Source organism: Lissotriton helveticus, chromosome 12 (assembly GCF_964261635.1).
Source record: "Lissotriton helveticus chromosome 12, aLisHel1.1, whole genome shotgun sequence".
Taxonomy (NCBI): Eukaryota; Metazoa; Chordata; class Amphibia; order Caudata; family Salamandridae; genus Lissotriton; species Lissotriton helveticus.
In genome coordinates, this window is record NC_136073.1 from 651204397 (window position 1) to 651224086 (window position 19690).

Here is a 19690-nt window from a genome sequence, read left to right on the forward strand (position 1 = left end):
TTATGACGCAGTGTGCCCCTTTACACCCTGGTCTGGCCTGTGACCTTCTTAGATCCCAGTTTGGCCTGTTTCCCTTTTACACCCTAATTTGGCCTATGCTCCCCATATGCCATGTGCCCCACTTATGTTTCAGTATGCCCTGTGTTTTTCGCCGCATCAATTTACATTAGGGACTGGTCTGTGTCCCAGTTATGCCCCAAATTGCCCCAAAAGTACAGTCTCAATGTGTATGCTTTAAAGATTCCATCAGCAGCTCTTGAGGTGTTGAATGTATTCTCTGTTCCAAATAAACTTACCTTAATATAGCAGAAGGTAATATATCCAGATTATTACTTACCGTAAGAGGAAACCTCCAATACAGCTAATTCATCTTGAGTTAGGCCTAGCTGCCTGTCACCTCAAAGCGTATAGTGCTATCTTGAGATGGGAATATAAGATTGTCACAGCAAATACAATATGGCAGCTTTAAGAGGGAATTATAGTTGGATGAATCTCATAGATATACATTAATAAATAATGGTAACCTGGTGTTACACGTCAAGGTATTGTACCTAGGCAGAACAAATCCTATTTTTCTCTAATACAAGTCTTGACAGTCAACCCCAGTTTTATAGCAGACCTGGAATAGGTTATACAGATATAGCATTATCAGTATATCTCTGAAAGCTTCCCACCTAAAAGGATGCTACTTTATCTGCTGCATCTTGTGAACCATAATGCATGTAGGCTCAGTCTGAGCTTGCAGGACCTCCAATTTCAGATTAATCGGGCAAAATGATATACAAACTTGTGTTTTGTTGCACTTAATCCTTTATGCCAGACTGCACTGAAAGATTTGAAGCATGATTAATTTATTTCTCCATTACAATATTCATGACACCATTATTCAAAACAAATGTTTTTATCACATCAAAGTTACACACAAATAATGCCCTGTTTTATATTTTTAATCAAATAAATCAAACATGTTCATAGGATTTTAATAATAGTTCGCCCTTATGGCTCCATAACCTTTTACCCCATAAGGTGTCCACGCTAAATGTGTTTCCTCTTTTTCCAACACTCTGGATTCTGAATGTACCCTAGGGATGGGCGGACTTGCACAACACGGAATTCCGTTGAGTTGCATAAAAACTCCGAGGAATTCAGAGGCACAAGCAGCCTTGCCGAGCCCGCGGGAGAGGGAGCCGTGTGGCACCTGCGTGCATTCCTTGGCCCTCCTGAGCTGTGTAAGGCGCTAGACACAAGTCACTGTTGCCTTCCCTGTACAAGCCACCCCGTCTGATAGCAAAACAAAGACTTTCAACTGAACATTAAATAAGCACAGTGCAGTACAAATCAACAGAGTTCACTTACGCATCTTACTTTGTACCTCTGAATTCCATCCACAACTTATTTTCCAGCATCATGGCACCCACCGGCATCTGTGATTGACTTAGACAGTCAGCACTCTAGCTTTATATTTAAAGCCAGGCACTCGCATGCTTCAAAAGTCTCAGCTGCTGTCATCCTGGTGTGCAAAAGGTATAATAGGAGAGGCTAAAACATAACCGCACAATCTCTGCGGTATCTCCACTAGGCAGGACTGCCAGTTATCCCTCCAAATGCCTCCTTGAAGAAGTGGAGGCCTGGTAGCAGCGCACCCAGGGGCCGGCAGTTAGAGAAAAACCTTGCAAGAGCGAAGCTGTGTTTGGAGGTGCAGTATGTTGTGGGCTGGGCTGGGCTCTCTGTATACTTGTACTCTGGCAGCATCAAAGTCTGTTGTTTTTGTTGCTGCCCTTCGTCTTATACAATGGCAGGGGTGTCATAAGGAAGCAGAGGATGCCACACAGGCTTTAACTGCAGGAGCCTTTGCTTTGATCCAAGCCCTGGGTTACTTACTGAGTGACAGCAGCAAGACCTCTTAAGAGGGGCAAGTAAGGCACTATAACGCCTGTTTTTCCAAATAATGTTGCTGAAATATGGCTGATATTAAAGACGAGCGGAACTAAGGGTGGGCGGCAGGGGCCAACTCCATCACGCGTTGGAATCAGAGTTTTTTGCTGAACTTTGCTCTCCAGCGGAGTGCAGAGTTGCAAAATTCCACAAACTCCACCCACAGAGCGGAGTTAACTGTCCACCCCTATTTGTGGATTCCCCTAGAGGGGACCCGGAAAATAGGCAAAATATAGCTACATTTTGAAAGCCATATTTATGCAGGGGGTTGCATCGCTTTTACACCATACAACGTGTTGCCTACGCGACTCAACTCTCATATGCGATTTATCAAGCAACGTAAGGCCACTTTGAGTGGATCTGAGACACTATCCAATAACACATCTTTATCATCTTGTAAGATCCTCATCATTCTTGCTTTGAAGGGCCGAGGGCTATTTTTATACCCCAGGGCAACCATGTATAAGCGAACGCCTAAAACTGAAGGTGGGTAGATACTTTGATTCAGGTGCTATATATCTGGGCCAAACCATTTGTTGTGTGCATTTCGCATTGCATGTGTGTATGAGAGTTCAAATTTCTATATTCCAATACAATTCTATAGGAATAGACTGATTTTAACACGCGAAAAAGAGGAGTGTTCATGTTTGAATAATATGACACCTCACAACCTGATAGGGTAATTGATCCAGGATGGCCCTTAAATCTTGCTTTGTCTCTCGTTTTAATTGATGGTAAACCAACACCTGAGATTCCCTAATAAGGGGAATCACATTTTGGGGTCAGTGTCTCTAACTTACCCCGCTGGATTTCTGTGAAACGCTGTAGCTTGCTTTAAAGCCTACTTGTTGTAATACTTGTCCCTTGGATCCTCAGGCACCAAGGAGAAAAATACTGCAAATATTACTCCTCTCCACAAGGTTCGTCTCTTACAAAGGGATTGTGTAAATAAAACAGGAGTGGGGTACCCGTCAACCGTGTTGGGATTGGGGCGTAATAGTATAAGAACAACAATGTCCCAACTGGTATTAATTAAAGACAATTAGTAGAGATATGTAAATACATTATCTGAAAGGAAACAAGGAGACTCTATATAATTCTGACATGTGCTGGAAGCATAATTTTATGTATAAAATTTTTTGGGGGGGAAAGGAACAGAAATATAGTTTACAGTTATAGCAGCACTGCAGTATATAAATCACAACAACTGAAAAAACAACCCAAATTGTACGTGGTGCATTAGGTGTGACAGTGAAAACCAATATAGCGACGCAGGTGACAATGCGAAACAGCGTGAGTGGCGCAAAGTGACTCGTGAATAAATATACAGTGTATTAATTGATATACGGCGGTTCCAGATAGATTACAAATTCATTTTGAAAGTATTCAATGTGTTCAACCGCTTCGTATCTCGCGCCTATATTTGCGCTGAAAGGTCGACGGCGTTTCCATCCAGGTTACTACAGGATCTTCATCAGGACTGGGTCGTGGGCAGTGCTGGGGGCCGATTAACTGGCAATCAATCACCGGATGTCAACAAGAGCCAGATAGTATGTTGAGCTTCTGATTATGTAGATGGCAAGCGGTTAGTTCCGAAGTGCACAGGGACTTCTAGGCCCGGGTTCGTGTAGTAGGATCCCGTGGCAATCTCGGATAAGAAATTGGCTTCAATTTGACCAACCACAGGCGTTCTCAGTTGGCTGTGAAGATCGGGGTCAGAGATATAGAGTTCCTTCCCAATCCTGGAACAAGTTAGTTTCCTGGCCACCGATCCCTAGCGTGGTCGGCTGGCTGAGAGTTAATCTCAAATGAAAACAACCTCGCGGACTGTCCGAGGGATCAAAAGATCCCTCGGACAGTCCGCGGACAGGCCTCAAATGTTGGGGGTTGTTTTTGTAGCCACTCAGAGGCTATACATAATCTTAGTACAGCTGTGGCTAAGAAAATTAAATATACATTCTTGCTTGGTATTGCTTCAGTCGCAGCCCCCATCTCTACCCCTAACAAAATCTGAACAGGTGATAAATGCGTAGGAGCTCCTAGTATTTCTATTAGGAACTTGTCCAGCTGCTCCAACAGTCTAATTAATGATGGACACACATAGAAAATATATACGTCATCAGCGGCAGGGTTCCCACACCGAAAACATTGCCCCGTTTGGTCACCACCCCATTTAGAAATCTTATCCAGTGTATAATACAAATTAAAGGCGGATTTATAATGCTGTGCAGTTAATTTAGCAGATAAAAATAGTTGTATAGCTAATTCAATAGAAACCTCTAAATGTATATCCTGACGTCCTAATCTATGCTCCCATGCTCCCAGGACGCTGCAAAAAAATTTGTCATTAAGCAACAGCTCCATTATGAGTATGGCGAGGCAAGTGGCAGGTGCCTAGCCCAAAAACTTAGAGTAAAAGGAGCTTCCCAAAGAATTATTAACATTATAGATTCGAGCGAGTGTTCCATTGAAAGCGAGAGCGGTATAATAGCGGTTTTTAAAAACTTCTACGATACACCCTACGCCGGAGATCACTATGATTCTGACAGAGCAGAAATACTGGTACATCAGTACTGCGAACAGGGCCTCACTGCCGATGAGGCAGAAAGGATAGACGGCCTAGTTACGTTGGATGAATTGGAAGCGGCAATAAATGGGCTAGCAACTGGTACGGCGGCTGGCCCAGACTGCCGCTGGAATTATATAAATGTTTTTTTGGAGTGTTGAAAGGGGACTTGCTAGCAACAGTTAGAGAGGCTCAGAAAGGTGCTGCTCCCAAATCTTGGAAGGAAGCCAGTATTGTCATGTTTCATAAGAAGGATAAGCCTGCAAATCTCCCGGCCTCGTATCGGCCTATATCTTTACTGAACACTGATGGGAAGATCTTTTCAAAGATATTGGCCACCAGGTTAGCAACGGTCATTACTCCATTGGTGTAAATTCGGCAGCACGGATTTATCCCGAATCGGGGTACGACAAACCATGTAAGCCGGGTAATTACACTATTAGACCATGCCAATGTAACAGGGGAAGCGTTCAGCCTAATTTTATTGGATGCCGAGACTCAGTCCAGCAAATGTCTGCGAGCGAACTATGGGATCTCAACCCCAGAAAGGCAGTTTTTAAAACCAGCATCAAGAAACGTATTCGAATGAGGTCCCTAATCCTGATAAAGCTCATTTCGCTAAACGTAAACATGCATGGGCAATAATTAATTCTTATGGGCTGGCCACTCCCCCTTCTTATCTGTCCTGCACTTATCCCTTGTACTTAAAACTTAGTTTTATGGCTCTTAGATTGGGTGACTGGCAATTTTTAAAGGATCTACCCTCCTGGCGTCGAACGTCAGAAGACGTATTGTGCAGAGGGTGTGGTAAGACGGCTGAAACTTTAGAGCATGTAGTCTGTCTTTGCCCCGCTCTTATGCAACAGCGCAGACGAAAACTGAAAACTGAGTGGAACAGGCTGGGAATCCGAACCTGTAGACAGGCAATTATTGAAGCTCTGAATCCAGAAAATACAGTTTTAAACATAGGCCTTACAATTTTTATACGCTATGCATACTGCAATTTCATTTAGTAACCGGAAGGGCCTGTCAATGTTTTTATTTTTAAAGAAACAGTCTACACTAAACCGCACTTTATTTTATGCTGCTAAAATTGTTTACATCTGACTGCACTTTACCATAAACTCCTGCTAGTTGTTGAACACTTGGCTGTATCTATTAGCATAATATTGTTATTGTCATGCCCATAAACTTTTTTCGTCTAAATGCCATTGTTGACACTGTTGTTATGCACATCATGCCTTTTTTAACATAAGTATGCTATTGAAGTCCCCTAATGCAATTTGGAAGTTTTTATCTATTCACTGTTTCTATGTCTTGCTCTTTTATAACAATTTGTATTGTCGCTGGTATTTTCGATGTGTACTTTTATGGATATTTTATATCCAAATAAAGGTTGAATTTCCTTGGATGCCGAGAAGGCTTTTGATCGAGTCTCATGGTGCTTTCTATGGGATGTGAGGAGGCGATGTGGTTTTGGGCAACAGTACATTACCTCTAACAAAAGAGAGGGACCCGAAAACCAAAGGGTGCCAAAGGACAAATAGTCAAGCAAGAGGGGGCGCTAGAGGGCGCACAAGCGGAATGGCCGCCATTAGGTGAGGCTCTCGCTGCCTGGGTCATTTATCCTGCAATTATCCTGCCTTAATAGTCTGCTGATTGGATTTCCTGACGTCCTCTGATAGCTGAACTTCTTGCCCGGACTCGGCAGAAGTTTGGTGTCGTTTGACTGCGCCCTGGCTGCTCCACACTTCCTGGCATATTTCCGCGGGACCGGCGCTGGAGCGCCTGGGTGCACGGAGTGCGGTGACTGGCGGTAGGCGAGCCCGCGGCTACCCATGAGGCTAGTAGGCCCTGCTGGCTGGCGGCGGACGTTGTGGCCGCTACGGGCGGTGCCCTCGCGCGGTGCATCGGAACCCCAATGCAGTATACGGACAGAGGACCCTATTTAGAGGGCTCCACGCTCCGCAGACACAGTGTGCATCCACTCCTGAAGGTAGACGACGGGGACTACCGGGCCCGGTACCGGGCTGCACAAACACTGCCTCTGCTTGTCCCTGGGGCCTACAGCGAGACAAGGCCGAGTTACTGGCGCTGAGGTCCCTGCTCCCACCTGACTTTCTGTGCAATCGTCGCCTCCTTACCCCGAAAGTGGGGGCTCTGGAGAGAGGTACCTGCGGAATATCTGGGCTATTGAGGATTGCTGGGAGAGCTGCATCATTGACTCCCGAAAGAAAGGCTCTGGCAGGCCAAGAGGTGTGTTCGGGTGAGGCTTGTGGGGGCCTGATGGTGCCGCTTGGGGACCCCCGGGCGACTGCTGGAGTGGAGCGACCGGGCACTGCTGAGGCCTTTAAACATTATTGCTGGTCATCCTTTTCCTGACTGGAGTGGCATTGGGCCTGATCCCATTAGCAGTGGCAGCTGTGGTCTCCTGGCGTGCCAACCTGCTTTTACTGTGGCCTGCCTGCTGGTACAGGGTACTGCTACTGTGTGGAACCTGCTAGTCGGGAGACTGTTTGCCACGGTGTGTACACCCTTCGCCGTTTTAGTAATTGCGATTGGCGCTTAACTCCGGTGAGGCACGAGTTCTGGTGGTGTGCCCTAGTCTCTTGGCCACTATGGGAAAGCAAGACACTCGCCAACCAAAGCTATCCTTTGGGAAAACTGCAAGAGGATCCAAGCCTCCACCGTCGAAGGCAGAACAGAGTGGCGCTGAAACGTCGAGTGACAGTGCGTCTACTGCTGATTTGGATATGCGCCAAATCCTGCAGGAAATGCGGCAGGGGTTTGCCACGGTGGTGGATAAGGTAAACCGGATGTCTTCCAGGATGGATGCGCTGGTCCACAAGGTGGTTCAACATGAGGAATGGCTGACAGAGGCTGAGCGGCGAATATCAGACTCAGATGATACTACGGCCAGTCACACCACGCGTCTGGCGCGGATGGACAACCTGCTGCGGACGATTGCAGCCAAAAACGAAGATTTGGAGGCTCGCAGCAGGCGGAACAACATACGCGTGATTAACATTCCGGAATCCACCAATACGGGCCGTATGGAGGACTACATTGAGAAGCTGTTGGTGTCTGCGATTGGGGCGGAGGCATTTTCCATGCAGTTTATTGTTTTTTTTTTTTTTTTTGGTTTTTTTTTAAAAACCTTTATTTGAGTAAGCAAAAAAGTACAAGGATGGGCCTACAACCACACGGGCCGGCCGCTAAAGAGGAGTAGACACATACCATATATGCCCGCAGAGGTAAAAGTCAATCAACAATGCAATACTCAGCACTATTTACAGGACAAAAACAGATTTTATTTATATGAAAGAACAAACACACACAAAAAAGGCGAAAGTGTATTACTGAAGGTCAGCTCAATGGACGTAAGGGGGGGGACAGCAACAGAAGTGCAGTAGCAAAACTCTAAGCACTGAGGAGCTCGGGGGGGGGGGGGAGGGACACAGAAGTCAGTACAAAAAGGGGGGGGAGGGCCGGAGACACCAGCACAACCCCTATATGAAAGGTTCCAAGAACGCTTGCCTAAGGAGACAGGGCAAGCTCGATAGTGCCCACAAGGGGAGGAGTACAAATGTCGCCACGGTAGTCGTTCCATTGACCCCACACCTTCACCCATGCCCCGGGTCTGCCCCTGGCCACATAGACAGTCTTTTCACGGAACATGGACCAATCCATGTTATCCTCCCATTTCGAGAGGTCAGGGGGCCTGGAGGCCCCCCAGAGTTGTGCACTATCTCGCTTCGCAACCATATAGCCCAGGGTGGCCCACCTAGTCTGTGCCACCGAGTAGTCCGTGGGCTCCCAAACATTCAAAAGACATCGACGAGGCTCCGGACACAAGGACACCCCTGTCACCACAGCCATCACTTCAAGCACGGCCGCCCAATAAGCAGCCACCATCGGGCACTCCCAAAGAATATGCAGGAAAGTAGCACGCAAACCACACCCACGCTTACACAATCCATCGGAGGAAAAGCCCATCACCACCAGTCGCGGTCCCGTCACGTATACCCGATGAAGGATCTTCAATTGGACCAGACGGAGACGAGCCGGAATAGCCACCTCCTTCGGGGAGGAGAGGGCTGATCCTCATCATCAAGTTCTAACCCATCTCCCATCCACAATTCCCGAAGTCGGGCCAATAAGTCGGTCCGATTGTTAATCAACTTTTTATAGATCAGGGAGATAGTGCTATCAGGAAGATGTTCATCAAGGATACGGTCCTCAAGGGGGGAAGAGTCAGGCGGAATCTCACCAGGAGCAAATACCGAAGCCAGGGCGTGCCTGAGCTGTAAATAACGAAAGAATTCCCGACCACTCAGGCCATAGTCAGCCTGGAGGGCCTGAAACGAACGCACAGAACCCTTAGAGTACACATCCCCCACCTTAGAAATCCCAATCATGTCCCAACGGTCGAAACCCTTGGAAGACCAAAGACCGCCCAGACGTTCTGAAGCATAAAGCGGCGTCGCCAACGTCAAGCGATCCTCCCAGCCCAAGCTCACATTCGCGGCACGCCACACCGTCAAAGCAGTCAATGTAGGTCCCACAAGATGGCGCCCAGCGGAGCGAGAATAAAGCACTCTGTTAAAGTCACCTCCCGGAAGCTGAAGGTTATCCATTTCAAACGCCGGATTACGACCTGGCGAAAACATAGCGTGATTGATAGCGGACAGATGGGAAGCCCAGTAATATCTCTTAATGTCGGGGAGCGCTATGCCCCCATCATACCACGGGATGGAAAGTTTCGCGAGAGCAATGCGCGGACGCCCATCCCAAATAAGCTGCCTCTGAAGGCTCTCAATCTCCCGAAAATAGGACTTAGGGATATGATCATAATAATTCTGGAGAGCATAGAGAAACCGCGGCAATGACATCATCTTAAACAGGGCCGCCCGACCCAGGGGAGACAGGGGAAGTTTGCGCCAACGGGCAACGTCCAAACGTAGCCTAAGCAATGGGGGAAGGAGATAACGATCAAAACGAAGGGACGAGTCCAAGGTAACAAAAACCCCCAAGTATTTGAAGCCATCCCTGGCCACCTGAAGAGGAAGTCTGCTCGGCAACGGAGGCAAGACACCAGATAAAACATATACACAGGATTTAGTCCAATTGATAACGAGGCCTGAGTTAGCGCCAAAGGACACAAGAACGTCAAATAAAACAGTTAAAGACTTGCGAGGGGAAGTAAGGTACAAAAGGATGTCGTCCGCATAAAGCGAGACGCGGTCTTCGAAGTCCGGGGCCCAGCGAATCCCTTTAAGGGACGGTTCCCACCGGAGCCAGGCCGCTAATGGTTCAAGAGCGAGCGCAAACAACAGCGGGGACAGGGGGCAACCCTGACGGGTACCCCTGCCCAAGGAGAAGGGAGCCGACACTCTACCGTTTACCACAACTTGTGCCAGAGGTTCCGCGTACAACAACTGAATCCAGCTAATAAATTCGCACCCGAATCCGAATTTCTCAAGAGTCGCCCATAGATAGGGCCACTCCACAGTATCAAAGGCCATAGAGGCATCCAGGGACGCCAAAATGGCCGGTTCAGTCAGAAGCCCCGCCCTCGCCATCACTCCGTGAAGGCGTCGCAGATTCAAAGCAGTGTTGCGATGCGGGATAAAGCCAGACTGATCCGGATGGACCAAATCCCCGAGAACCGAAAGGAGACGGGTCGCCAAAAGTTTTGCCAAAACCTTGGGTTCAACATTTAACAGGGATATGGGTCTATATGAGGAACAGAGGTCACGTGGTTTACCATCTTTAGGGATGACGACAATTGTCGCCAGACGCTGATCATAGGGAAGGATGTTCCGCTCACGAGATTCTAGAAACATGGCGCGAAGATACGGCGCCATCTTATCGGGGCGTAGCTTGTACAACTCAATAGGCAACCCGTTCGGGCCCAACGCTTTGCCCGAACGGAGCGAACGGATAGCAGTCGCTATCTCATCATTCGTAAAAGGGGAGTCCAAAGCAATACGGTCCAGGTCGGTGACACAGGGCAAAGTGATATCGCGCAAGAGGGAGCGGGAGCCAGCCACGTCCCTCACAGACACGGGAGCATATACAACACGGAAATATTCCGCAAAACGATCAACAATGGCAGTCGGATCAGTCACATTCTCACCACTCGCAGACTGAATCACAGGCACCACACGATTAACTCTTTCTTTCTTGTCCAACCACGCTAGGAGTTTACCCGCCTTATCACCCACATCGTACAATCTGCCTTGTTGCTCACGAAACATCACCTTTGCAGCGTCAGTGACCAGGGATTTATATGCAAACTGTTTTAGACCCAGGGCATGGAGTTTCTCAGGCGTGACACCAGATTCCAACTCGTCCTCCAAAGCAGAGATCTCCCCCTCAAGGTCCACCACCTCCCTCCTCCCGGCCCGTTTGGCTTCAACAATCAAGGAAAGGGCCTGTCCACGAATCACAGTTTTAAAGGCTTCCCACAGGGACACAGCCGAAGGGACCGACCCCTCGTTTTCCAGGAAATATGCATCTATGGACTTGAGCAAGAGGGTACGAGTCTCAGGGGAGGAAAGATACCATGGGTTAATTGGAGCCACTCGGCCCGCCGCCTCTACCCCAACCTCGAAACGAAGCCAGAGCGGCGAGTGGTCAGAAATACCCCTTGGCAAATGCAAAATCTCACGAACCGCCGACGACTGGGCCGCGGGCATCAGGAAATAATCCAGCCGAGACAGACTGCCATGAGCCCCAGAATGGAAAGTGTATTGGAGCTGAGTGGGATGCAAGAGTCGCCAGCAGTCCACAAGGCCAAAGGTATCTAGAAACCCACCCAACCACTGCTGAGCCTGCGGAGTATCCCTAGGGGGATGGCGATCGTGAAGGCCGGAAAGCACCGAATTAAAATCACCGGCCAGGAAGAGAGTACTATCAGGGAGACCTAACAAAACACGGCCCAAATCAGTGAAAGTAGAAGTCTGTAAACCCGGGGGAACATAAACATTAAAGAGAGATAGGGTGCGGCCCTCATATCTACCCACCAAGACAGTATATCTCCCACGGTCATCTTGAATCACCTCGTCAATTGCCAGGGGGAGGGAGGTTCGAACAAGGATACCCACACCCCTAGATCCGGAGGTAAACCCCGAGTGCGCCACAAGGCGGTAGCCCCATCTATTCATTGCATTACAAACATTACCAATCAAATGGGTTTCCTGCATGAAAACAATGTCCGGCGACAAACGTCGTATACAATTCAAGACCACACTGCGCTTAATACGATCTCCCAGGCCATTAACGTTCCAGGAAACAAATTTCAACCCTCTACCCCCCATCCCATCCACCCGAGCCAAAACCCCTCATCCACGAGCGAGACATCAGAAACAGCAGCAGACACAGGAGCAATTCGCCTTGAAAACAACACACAAAAAAGAAAGAACTTCCCAGCCCCCCTCCCCCAAACTGAAAGGAAACACCCCCCACCCTGCACCCCTGCAAAAAGCTAAAGAGCCACCCCAACCTGCAGTGTGCCTGTCGCCCCATAACCCCTAGTCTACACAAAGACCCCGGAGGAGGAAAGGTCTCCGTTCCACCCGCCCCTGACAAACATCAAGAACGAAAATTAACAGAAGAAAGATAAAATAATCACAATGCAGAGGAACGCCGGTCAACAATCCTGAAAATGTATTCAAAATAAAACATGTGAGCCAAACAGTCAGATCTCCACACCACCCTCGGCACCACCAGGGTGAGCGGCGGATTCAGTCTCAGGAGTACGGTCAGGCAAGGAGTCCAGCCAGTCATTAACAGCATCTGGGCGATCAAAGAAAAGGGTACGCTCATTGTACTCGACCCGAAGTCTGGTGGGATAGAGCATAGCATAGCGTAAGCCCCGATCCCGAAGACGTTTCTTGGCCCCACGAAACTCCATCCGTTGTCTCTGAACTTGTTGGGAAAAGTCCGGGTAAAAGTTTACCGTAGCATTCTCAAAGGCCACCGGGCCCTTCACCCGCGAGGCCTGCAGGATAGCGTCCCGGTCTCTATAATGAAAAAGCTTCGCTACAATGGGTCTCGGCGGGGCTCCCGGCCGAACTTTGCCCCCTGGAACACGATGTGCGCGTTCCACCGTGAAGAACTTCGTAAGGCCGGAAGGGGCAAGATGGTTCAAGACCAGATCCTCAACCAGGAGATCCACCGAGTGGGGTTCAGGGTTCTCCGGTACACCAACCAGGCGAACATTGCAGCGACGTGCCCTATTTTCAAAATCCTCCAGGCGTCGGGTCATGAAGTCGTTCACCCGACGGAGATTTCCGACTTCTGTCTGGAGCTCCGAGACGTCCTTCGTGAGGCTGGACGATTTAATGTCCAATGATTGCACCCTCTCATTCGTCTTGCCGAGATCAGCACGAATAAGATTAACCTCAATAGCCACGGTGTCAAGTTTATGGGCCAAGGCCTCGTACTGTAGGCCGATGGATTCCCTCACGCCCGAGATGGCGCCCATGATGTCCTGTAGGGAGGGCTCCGCCGACTCTTCCAAAACTCGTTCGGACGCTGTACTAGAACCAGGCAGGGCAGCTCCGGGGGACCCCTTAGAATGAGTATAGCGGTCCATGACATTTGATTGAACCGGAGCTCCGCGCAGAGGTGCTTTCGTCTTGCGCGTCTCTCTGTCCCCTCTGCCCGCCATTTTGAAGATGCGTCACAGGACAAGCCACCAGGGTCGACGGGCCCGACACCCAAAGCACAGGATCAAAAGTACACAAAAATGAGGGGCACAACTCGGGTAGAGGTCGCCAAGCCAGCAAATAGTCCGCAGGAAAACCCAACAGCCGATCTGCCTCCAGGTCTCAGCCGCAACTCGATAGTCACACCCGTGGCCCAAGTCGGAACAGAATCGAAACTGAAACTTAGGAAGGGGGACCCACAAGGCCGGATCTCCTGCCGTTGTTGTTCAATTCCAGGACGGCTACAGAACCGCACCCCGTCCCGGGCGCACCTCAAGGGCGGAGCCCAAAAGTTCAGACCATCATATCTCGGGAATACGAGATCCAAATCAATTTCTGAAAGGTGCCAGGCTGATCAGCCAAACGTCCTCCACACGGATTCTTGCAAGAAATCAGGATTCAGTCAGGATAAAATGCCGGGAGCGGCGAGGGTCCGGAGAGCGCTGTGCTCAAGCGGCCATCTCGGATGCCCGCCAAGCTCCTCCCTCCATGCAGTTTATTGTTGAGCGGCCGCACAGGTCTTTGGGCCCCCAGCCGAAGCCAGGCCAGCCTCCGCGACCCATCATTGCATGCTTGTTAAATTATCGCAACCGCGATGTTGCCCTGCGTGCGGCCCGAGAGCGACAAAAACTGGTGTATGAGGGCGTAACTTTTTCAATATATCCAGATTTCACCCCTCTGGTTCAGGAGGAGCGTCGTAAGTTCCTGGAGGTGAAACGGAAATTGCTTGAACTTTGTTTGTTTTGACACAGCTGAGACTTTCTGCATTGGTGTTCTTGTGGACTGCAGGTGGGATGATACTATTGAATACAATCGTGATGGGGCTGGGGCACCACGCACAGCATGAAACAGGGACGAGACTGGTGATCCAGCGGTAACGTATCCCAGGCCCCACCCTTCCTCCTCGACTAGAGCCCGGTGGTGGTACAGGTTTCGGGGCTCGAGGAGGGACGGTGGTTGTGTGACTGTCTGAAGCGTTCTTCCCCATGGGTGAACCCTCTTTGTTGTATTCTGTTTTCAGGGTGACATTGTGGTTTTTGTTGGGTGGGCTGAGTGGGGGGTGGGAGTATTCATCTGGCATGTTAGGGTTGCTTCAGTGGGAGGTGGGGAGGACTGGGATGACAGATTTGATCATCTGGTGCTGTTGGTTGCGGGGCACAAGGGGGTGGGGGGGAGTGGCATGGGGGGACATTGGAGGATTGCTGCCTTTTTATGTTGTTGGCTGATTGGGGGGACTAGAGGTGGGGGAGGGGTGGTTGGGGGGGCTGTGGGTTCTGATATTGGCGTTAGTTGAACGAGACGGTTGGTGGTGCAGCATTGGATGGCGAGGGATGGAGATATCACTTCATATATTGTGGTTGTACGTTAAGTGACGGATGTATGGCATACACATGAAGAGTTGCTATCATTGGTGATATGGCTCCAAGTACATGCAAGATAATGTCATGGAACATCAGAGGACCTAAGGACCCTCGTAAGTGCAGGCAGGTGTTGGCCTATTTAGATAGGCATGCTGTGAACATAGTGCTGTTACAAGAGACGCACATGGCTCCTCAGCCTAACCCTTCCTTTGCTAGCAGATGGGCGGGTATTAGGGTCTTTTCAAATTATTTCTCCTATGCTAGGGGCACTGCGATATTGATACACCGTTCCGTCCCCTTCACGTTACTGGGACAACAGGTGGACAAGAATGGTCGGTACATTATACTGTGGGGGAGGATGGGAGGGGATACCATCACCATAGTCAATTGTTATGCTCCAAATTTGGATGAACCGTAGTTCTTTACGTTACTGTGGGGCAAGATTGTGGATGTAGGGTCTCGACACATTTTCTGGGAGGGCGACTTTAATGTGGCAGTGACCCCGTCCTGGATAGGACGGACGGATTGGCACATTATCATCCTCGGATGTGAGAGGCGCTGAGAGGCATTCTAGAGGAGGGAGGATTGGTGGATAGTTGGAGGCACTTACACCCCACATTACAGGAAGGTACACACTTCACTTCTTACACGGGCACGTGGGCGAGGCTTGATTATTGTTTTGTGACTGGTGCTTTAGCTCTGGGAGTTGTTAAGGCTCACCATTTAGCTAGAACCCAATCGGATTACTGTCCTGTATTAATCACGTTGACTGTACCGGGATATGATTGCCCCAGACTCACCTGGAGACTTCAACCCACTGCCCTACTAGACTTGGTCTTACGAGAGGAGTTGGGGGAGGAGATTAAAGCTTTCTTCCCTCGTAACAAGGGCACGGTTGATAGTGTGGAAACGATATGGGAGGCCTTTAAGGTCACTATCAGAGGAAGTTGTATGGCTAAGAGTTTTGGGGTGCTCCGTGACAACCGGAGCTGCTGGCACTTGAGAGGCTGATGGCAGGGCAGGCGGACGGTCCTGTACATCAACAGTTCCGCAATAAACTGTCCGAATATGAAGAAGAGGCGCAGCGTGAATCTAAGTTTCGGAGCAAGTATTGGATTGCCCGTACATACAGTGAAGGTGGGAGGCCTGGAAAGGCCCTGGAAGAAGTGGTGAGGAGTAGCAGAGGCACTAATACTGTTTTGGAAATAGTGGATCGGGAAGGGAACAGGTGCAAGGACACTCATCGGATACTACATACCTTTCATAAGCACTACTCGCATTTATATACTGCCCAGGCTACGAGGGAAGTTGATTTGGACGGGTTCTTGGGTGACTTGGCATTGTGTCGGCTGAGCGATGTCCACAGGAGCTTCCTGGGGGCTCCATTCGAGCTAGACGAAATTAGGGAGACTATAATGGCGTTGGGAAATGGGAAGGCGCCTGGCTCGGATGGAATTCCTGCGGAATTCTATAAATGCTATATAGACATCATGGCACCGGTATTGAAGGAGGTTTTCGAGGAATCCCTGGAGATTGGGATTCTGCCTAGATCCATGCGCGAGGCGGTGATCACATCCCTATTGAAGGAACGCACACGATGTGGCTCCTACAGACCGTTATCCTTGATAAATTGTGATGCCAAGATACTAGCTAAAATATTGGCCACGAGGTTGTCCCTTTTGATGACGAAAATAATATTACCAGATCAGTCGGGATTTGACCCGACGAGAGCGACGTCTCATAATCTAAGGACTTTGTTTTCCCTTATTCAGACGGTTGCCCCGGAATTTCCCCTGGCTGCAGTGTTTCTCGACGCCTCTAAGGCGTTTGATTCCGTAGAGTGGCACTACCTTTTCACTGTTTTACGTAAAATGGGGTTTCCACCTATCTTTATAGCATGGGTGCGGCTGCTGTATACGAAGCCTGCGGCAAGGGTACTCGTGAATGGACATTTGACCGGTGAGATCGCGATTACTCAGGGCACCCGTCAGGGGTGCCCCCTGTCTCCATTATTTTTCGCTATTGCGATCGAACCTTTAGCGTGCCGCATTCGCCAGCTCCTACAAGACAGTGCGTTTCACTGCTTTCAACGTCAGATGTCCATTTCTTTATATGCTGATGATGTTACGTTATACGTGGCGGACCCTGAACATAAACTGAATGCGCTACTGCGTGAATTCATCGCTTTCGGCAGACTGTCGGGAGTCGCTATTAATTGGGCAAAATCGCAGTTCTTTCCATTGACCGCTGCAGTGAGCCGGTTCCCACTGGACTTCCCTTCGGAATGGTGCCACGATGACTTGAGGTACTTGGGGATTCAGGTATCCAGAGATCGGGAGGAGACACTACGGCTCAATTATGGGACGGCCATTACGAAACTATCAGATTCTGTTACGCGATGGCTCGCTTTGCCGTTGTCCATGGCTGGCAGAGTGTCCCTAATAAAAATGGTCGTTTTGCCCCGTTTTTATACTATTTCCTGAACATTCCTTATTATCCTTTTGCCTTCTTTTTTAAAACCTTGCAATCGGAACTGATCAGGCTGGTATGGGGGGGACATCGCTCAAGACTTAAGTGGTCTGTTCTTACGCAACCGTATATTAAAGGGGGCTTTGATGTCCCGGATTTTGAGGCTTATTATATTAGCGCACAGGCCCACTATCTGTACCACTGGGTGAAACCTACTCGATTCATGGCCCAGATTGCTGTGGAGGACTGGATTGCACATCCTATACCGCTGAATGGTCCAGTCTATGGGACTCCGGCCATGCTGGACACCCCTCCGACCACGGTTTCATGCACGATAGATGCATGGCACAGGCTGGTACGTAGGCTTTGTGCGCCTCTGCTGTATGCTCCACGTATGCCGCTTACTTATCATCCCGGGCTGGTGCTGTTGCAGGAGGTGGGGTTCCGGAAGATGTGCTGTACACTTAATATCACGACTTGGGGGGATTTGTTCGCTGCCGGTGAATTTCGTTCACAAGACCATTTCTTCGGTGAACACGCCCCTACTCCTTTAGAGCTATTTTATTATATCAGATTGAGGGATGGTATGCGGGCTATTTTTCCGGACTTCCCGAAGGAGCCTGAAGGCGTTGCCCCCCCTTACCATTACACTGGGTAGCAGCGATGGTGCACACATGGTATCGCGTATATATGACAGTTTACGCACTCACACGCCAGAAGTGGCAAGTAGGGCACGGGACCACTGGAATGAGGATTTGGGTGTTGAGCTCACGATGAGCAATGGGAGTATTGCTGTGGCCTTACGGGCAGTATGACGGCCAGTTGTCGTTTCAAGATTATCCATTATAAATTCTTACATAGACTCTATTATACTCCAGAGAGGAAATATAGGTTCCATTTAGCTGATAGTGACAATTGCGACAGGTGTGGGAGGCCTGGGGCCGGCATCTTACATTTTGCCTGGGAGTGTCCGCAGGTGTTACGATATTGGGAGCAGATTCATGAGGTGCTGGAGGAGATGGCGGGACTCCAGGTTCCTTCGGACCCCTTGATACTTTTACTTGGCTACACAGCGCAGATACCGAAAGCCAGTAGGAAGTTTCTAGATGTGGCTCTATTGTTAGCCAAGCGACGACTTGCTTGTAGATGGGGCAGGGTCGGGCCCCGAAATTCAAGGAATGGGTGAGAGATATGGTATATTGTCAGGACCAGAACAGGATACATTCGGAGACACAACCCCTTCCCTCTAGGCCCAGAGACATCTGGGGACCATTGCAGGACTACCTATTGAGACAGGAGGCAGCCTCTGAGGGGTCTCACACTCCGAGGTGCTGGTGTGGTGGGCCACGTAATTCGTGGCACAATCTATGCTCTGCTGTTCGGATCTGAAGTCCATATTGTATTAGCTGATGTGGGGAACTCTATACGCGATCCAAGTTGGTTTGAGGGTGACAAGCTTCTGTACTGTAATTCTCTTTATGACGTTATTGCAACATTTGTTTTTATTATTAGATGCCAGTTCGAGATTAGTATATGTTTTGCCTATGCACCGCCATGCCTTGCTTTCAATGCTGCTCAACTCTGAAGATGAAACTGGAATGTATGACTTTGTGTTGTTCTTTAAAAAATCAAAAATAAAGGTTTAAACAAAAAAAAAAATAGTCAAGAAAAGTATCCCCATTGGGAAAACTAACAAATAACCAACACTTATATCCACATCATTTCATACACAGTTAATTTGAGCAACAGATAGGAAGCAAAGATAATAACAGTGATAGTAATAAGTTCATAAAAAAGTATACAATTTATTTCAATGTGAATTAAAAAGCATAATATACAATATTACACTAATAGAAGTACAATTATACACATGATACTTCAATAAACAGTGGGACAAAAATAAGGAAAATAGTTCAAATTAAAATGAAGTGAATACTTTAGTCAAAAAACATAATCAGACTCCAAATTATATGTTAATATCGTAATTGGAGTTGTTGTTTCCAACGACTTAATGTATCACAGCTCAGGATTGCATCGACGCGTTTCGGTTTGGCACTTATTCTTAAAGCCAACACCTTCTTCAGGATTAAAAATCAATTCCCACTAATAGTAACAATACATCTGAAACACAAGAATATATAATACACAAAATAAGATACCTTAATTACAAAGAACAAATTACATCACTCTACATAATATTGCTCCTATATAAAAGTGCTAAAAAACTAAGACAATTCTGCCATACATCATATTTTATACCAGATCATTAATCAGTGTATCCCTAATTGCATAGCAATTTAACTAGAGAACACTTTAAAAAAAAATTCAAAGCAAATTTACTTATTAACCATTATTCTAAGTATTGCATGCAAAGAGATAGCAAATACTCGCTATGCTTTACCATTAATACCTTTCATGTTCTTTCTATATTCCATGGTAAGTTTAGCTAGATCGCCACTTAACAGCCGACTTACTACACCCTGTGATGTCTTACATTTGGTGATGATGCCTACATAAATCAGCAAAGATATTTGTTACCTTTTAGCGAGTCATACAGGGACCTCGGACCTTCATACTTTGTCATCGATACTATGTAATGGTTATCTAAACATTGAAATAAGGAATACAGATATTGTATTTTGCTG

The 19690-nt window shown here is 48.3% G+C and overlaps 1 protein-coding gene across 1 annotated transcript in view; it reads left to right on the forward strand.

Moving 5' to 3' along the window:
* The window catches only part of LOC144798356 (C-signal-like), a 294329-nt gene that overhangs the window by 189827 nt on the left and 84812 nt on the right, over positions 1-19690 (forward strand). The gene's annotated exons all lie outside the window — the stretch shown is intronic.